This window comes from Mchenga conophoros, linkage group LG1 (assembly GCF_057382185.1).
Source record: "Mchenga conophoros isolate Kocher_MC1m ecotype Shallow Benthic linkage group LG1, M_conophoros_male_GT1.1, whole genome shotgun sequence".
Taxonomy (NCBI): Eukaryota; Metazoa; Chordata; class Actinopteri; order Cichliformes; family Cichlidae; genus Mchenga; species Mchenga conophoros.
In genome coordinates this window covers 28,249,211-28,255,347 of record NC_140526.1, presented here as the reverse complement: position 1 = coordinate 28,255,347, position 6,137 = coordinate 28,249,211, and positions in this window count along the sequence as shown.

Genomic DNA, 6,137 nt, shown 5'->3' with positions numbered 1-6,137 from the left:
TGCTAATGCACAACCACGTCCTGCAGTGGTACTTCTGAGTAAAAAAAACTCATAAAATATGTATGTGGGGTAATCAGGTTGTTAGTGTTTAACTGTTGCAAATCTGCAACGCCTGCCTTGAGAGGGTTAAATCTTCTAGTTTGGTGATTCCCGACCAGCAGTTCCAAGAGATCTTTAGTTTTGTTTTCTGAATCACTTTGCATAGAAGACTGTCAATAATTCATCAGGAAAAGCAACATTTTTTAATTGTTGTGTAGGATATCAGCATTTTCCTGCTCCCATCTTGTTAATCATCCTGCAGCCCTGCACTTTCCTCATGTGAAACTGCAGCGTGTTTTGGCCTTCATATTTTCAACCAATCTCCAAGTAAGTTCAGCTGCTTCCTGCGATAAAAATGTGGGGAATAAAGAGACAGAAAAAATAATCCATAACTGAAAACACCAAACAGCATGGAAACATTTTTAGATTTGGTTGGTTGTGTTTATGTGTCTTTCTAGCAAGCAGTGTGATTTAAGGGTCAAATGGTCATGGATGTCTCGTTTAGGCAAAGTGACAGTTCAATAGGAGTCATTGTTAAAAAGATCAAGAAATTCAAATAGCTCAACAGCAGTACTCTTTCTTGAGGAGTCATGCTGCTTCCTGGTTGTGTGCTCAGAGTCCAATGACCCCCTATGGAGGCTACAGTCTCACATTCACAGTTATTTATGTGAGAAACAATCTTTAAAAACAAAAACACACACACATCATATTCTTCTCATGGCTATCTGGGGAAATCAGTCAATATATTTAATATGAAGTAACAGTTAAAAATTAGCAATAGAGATAAATTACTGCCCTCAGAGAGCACTTTGCTCCCTAAAGTGAATCAAACAGATATGCAGGCTATTTGTGGAGCAGGGTTTAAAAAAATAAAACAAAACAAACCCCCAAAACAAATGCCCTTGGCTTGAAGCAAATAATTCACTGAAGATAAATGTAATAGGTTTTCTCATAATTACAGAGATCATAAATATGAACAGTGTGTACTCAGATAAATTGACTTCAAAATATTCAGTAACACTTCAATTCTTCTTTATTTAGTGCAAATTGAATTAGTCACATTCAATTCACATTGCTGCTGGAAACTGCAAACAGAAATACACGCATATGCTAAACATGGTCGCTAAAATGGGAATGCTTAAGTCCTGACGACGTCGAGTGTTCCTACACTCAAATTGAACCCAAACAGTGCCCCGACAGGTGATGTGTCTGTTTTGCGTGTTAGTAATCACGTAACATTCATAAATCACACTGAGAACATTAATGATATCGAGTGTTTTTATGTATGTATTTATTTTTTTATGTTACCGTCTAATTCAGTTGGGCTGAAGTAGTCAGTGTCAGTGTATAGTTCTCGTCAATACGGGTATTTTTTTTAAAGTTTAAATCATCTTATTTCATTTATTTTTTTGTGTAAAGGGAAAATTGTTAAGTACATAACGTAACGGCGGGGGTTGGTTAGGAAGGAGCACATGGGTAGTTAACCATTAGCTAACTGCAGAGGCTAACAGCTAGCTTCAAGATATGTAAACAAAGAGCTGTTTGAGACTTGGGTCCCTAAGAGAAAGTTCAGTTCACACTGCACTCACTGACAAAATGTGCTGTAGTATGAGATTTAGAAGCAACTATAACTCGTTGTGAAAGTAAAACTATAATATTTACCTTTGAAACAGTAATTGTAAATAGGTGGTATATAAATGGTGGTAATACCCCTTCCAAGGCCACAGTTTGTTTTTTCAAACTTTCTTTGTAGTTGTCAGATAGCTAAGCTATCGTAACTATAGCTACATAAAGACATGACGATTAGTTATTAACAGCTTCATAAATGTGAAAGGAGCAGCTGGAGGGACTGAAAATGGGTAATATATGGAGTCTGAGTGAGAGAGAGAGATAAGATATTAATTATTTATTCAATAATTAGCAGGCTATTTGTGGACCAGGGATAGAAGACAAAAAAAAAAAAAAAAAAAAAAAAACAAAACCCTGGAGAAAATAAAAGCTCTTTAAACAGATAAATAAAATAACATAATGCATGTATTTCTTTATAACCAGAGACACTGTAAATATGGACAGTAGGCAACAACTGGTAGATTTTGAGACGTGACAATGTACAATTATATACCCCGAAAAACAAACCAGCAAACAAACGAAAAATACAGTAAATGTATTGAGTTACTCTTTCAAAATCTTTTGAACAAGTGCAAATTTTGATTAAATGATCTCAGCTTGTGTACATCACCTTTAGTCTAAGATTCTTATTAAAAATTTAATATTTTTCTTCACGGCTGTGTTAATAGTCATTTGCAGACTCGAGACTGAGACTGCCGGTTTATTGCATTGGGTTAGTAACTAAATATTCAAGGTCTGTTGTATGGAAAGTGTGGTCAGGTTTACTGGTCAGAACAGATATGGCAATGTTTCTTTTCTTTCTTTTCTCTTTTCTTTTTTTTACTCCTTACATTTTAAAATGAAGACTGTCTAAGTATCAGTACCTAATTTAGTATGACTGGATTCAAGCATGAGGTCCAACCATAGTGAAGGAAAGTTAGTTAATGCTGGGTCCTTCTCATGAAAAATCTGAATAGCAGCTAGGAGCCTGAACGTTAAAACACTACCATCTAGTGGGAAGAGTCTCTCAGTGCTTTTGGATCTGACGGGGCTGAAATGAAGTGTCACACAATAGGCCTTTCATTTCATTGCAATCACATTTATTGGCTTTTTTTCTACGCACAGTTACTAAGCAGCCCGATGAGCTGTTAAAATGAATTAGATATAGAGTAATGGAATTTTCACAATGTTGTCCCCCCAAAATAAATACAAGACTGAAGGTGTTGCACAGCTCCATAATATACAAAGGCTTGGAAATAATCATGTAAACTTTGAAAAAAAAAAACTTTCTTTGTTTTTAATTTTTTTATTTGTTTATTTTACAAAAGAAAGAATTTGCAACATTTTTTTTCCTTTAAAAACGTATTTACATTTTTATACAAAAATACAAAAGTGATTCAAATCTGATAAGTCCTAGCTAGTTTTAAGCATGGAGCATCTTTTAAATACTTACAGTTTGTTTTCAGTGTTTATTTTTTCTCCTCTATGTCACTTTTTTTTAAAAGTCTGTTTAGTGTTATTCCATACTGTACACTTCTGAATAAAAATATCAAGTGGTTGTCATCAAACTTCCCCTTGCGTGCAGATATTGGAAACAGATTGAAAAAAAAATCCATAAAGGTTACAGATTCTTGTTTTGTTGTATTCCCAAGCTGCTGAGGTTTTAGAGGGCGAAAAGAGTGTTAAACTAGAGTCTGCATGGCAACCTCAAGAGTTTCTCTTTCTTACAAAATGTGTCAACCCCTCTGTCCACTCCTTACAAATAAAAGAAACAGTCTTGGAATACCTTTAAGGCATCAGTGCCAGGTACAGTACGGAAAAATCACAAACTAAACTAAAGGCCAAATACTTAACTGATCAAATACTGAGTGTTTGGAGAATTTCACATGGCAATTCACAGTCGCGTTGCATTTTTCATTTAATACTGTTACAGCCCTACAAATGATTTTATTTCTTTATTTCAGTTATTCAGTAATAATATTAGTGGGAAACAAAATATTTAGCTATTAGTCAAAAGTAGATGGTGACACTCTGATCAAATCCAAACTAGTTTTTTGTATTTACGAATTCATGTTTTTCCTTGCTTACTCTTTATTTGTACATTGTATTGAAACTGGCGTGTACACATATGCACTTTAAACATAATCAGCAGTTTCTCCTGGAAAATATTTCTCTCACTTCCACAGCTCCACCAGGACTAGGACCCAGCACCGAAAGTGTTCAGATTTCTCCCTCCCAGCAGATTCTAGATAATTTTCTTTACAGTCTCTTATAACCTATGATTGTCCAGTGAGTAGATATACAGTACAAGATAAACCCCTGTTTGTGTTCACGACTATACAGAACAGAATTAGCCAGACAGTTTGTACATCTATAGAACACACTATTGAACTTGACGTTTGAACAGAAAATACAAAAATCTCTTCTCATGGAGACATCCCTCAGATAAAAATAATGATTTGGCGGTGTCCTTTTCTCCCCCCCCCCCCCCCCCCCCCCACCCCCCACTGTTGCTTATTGCATGCGACAGAAAACACAACAAATAAAACAGTGAACAGGAACAGGTGCGCTTCAGCAGTATGAGTATGATAAATGTCAAAGTAATCAGTTCACAGCTTTTTACTCTCTCCATCTTACACAGTGTCAGTTCTGCAATTGATATTCGCTGAGTATCAAACAGTTGTGGTTTGCTATCTATCTATCTATCTATCTATCTATCTATCTATCTATCTATCTATCTATCTATCTATCTATCTATCTATCTATCTATCTATCTATCTATCATTTACAATAAAACAGTAATATGCTTGCTGAGGTATTCACAGAATACAGTGAGTGGTTTCAATTGAAGTACGGTCTCTGAATGTAAGACGTGTATGTGTTGCGTTTGCTGTGGTAGGCAGGTGAGAGTTCAAGCTTTCCACTGATGATAGTTTGCTTCTGTAAAACACTGTGTAATGTTTATTTGAAGGATGAGAGAGAGTTCACAGCACACTCGAAACCGGGTGTGGGAGAGAAAAGGCTGCAGCGAGGCAATCGGTACCCTGCTGACTGTTGAACACTGGATGTATGCAGTCCTTTCCTCCTCTTGCCTCCTTATGTTCAGATTTTGAAATATATGAGGTTTGGAGTGCAAGACAAAATGGTGTACACCTGACACTGGGTTGAGCTTTCACCTGTCTAATGCTACACTGGGTCAGTGCAAATGAAGGAGAGGCAACAAGGAGAGGAGAACAGTGTACATTGCTAAGATTTATGTGTTATGTTTTCAGTGAGACCTGTTCTTTGCTACACTCAGATTGATTCCTTATAAAATTTCTGTTTGTCATTTTATATAGATATGAGTTTTCTTTATATTCAGTACAAATATACATATGCATTTCACTATAAGATATATTTTCTTTTCAAGGAATATTCTTGAATAATCATGAAGTGCAAAAGCGAAGTTGATACCTTTCCAAATGAACCTCTAGTCAAACCGATTGAGAACCATCTAAAGCATTTTCACCATCTGCACTCAGTGGTGTATTTAAATCTGGTTGAAATGTACCTTTTTTTCCACTTAAGTCAGCACAGCAAGACTGGCCAGCAGCTGGAAAATCTTTAATCAGTCTAAGCATACTAGATTTCAGGGTTGGGTTCATGGTTGACTTTTGGTGAAACATGGCACAGCTCCATGTATACATGCAGAGATTTACAAATTCCCTGCTTAAAACCACCTCTGGTAGAGAAAGGCCACTGTGCGATTGTCCAGAATTAGCATGTATCTTAGACAAATAGGCGCAAGCCCTTGCTCCTTCTTATTAAACACTCAAATCCAAGACGAATCAGTTTAGATCACCGGCAATGTGGTACAAATGTCAACCAAATCTTTCTGCAGAGAAAGATTCATATAATACAAAAGAACCACAAAAATGTCAACAGAAACCAGGATCCAGGGGATGTTTCCATATAGGTTCATGCAACATGGTGAAACTTTATCATCATGTTCTGAGAAGCAATTTTACAAAAATACATGCATCATGTCATCTTTTTGGATATAATTTATGTGAAGAAATATATGATTGGCTCTGTGTGATATACTCTCTATGCCAGGTCTGCAGATGGAAATCCAGTCTAATAAGTCAATGCTGTTTTGAGAGATAACTTCCACAATGAGACAAACCTTGCTGGTTGGCAGGAATATTGAATATGGAGTCTAGGAAGTTGATGCTTTGGGCACCACAAGTTAAAAGAATATTAATTGTCATAAGAATTTTTAAATTGAATAAGAAAGCAGTTCCTCAATGACATACACACACCCACATCATTCACAACACAAGAAGTAGAAATATCAGTGGATGTTGCATGTGCTTGCTCATGCAAACACAAACGCACCTTGTCTACACTCCACAAAATTTCTTTTTATAATTTTTCAAACATTTTGAACTCGTTATTTCTTTCTTTCGTTATTTTTTTAAAAAGATAGTTCAATCAAAATAAGTCTTGCA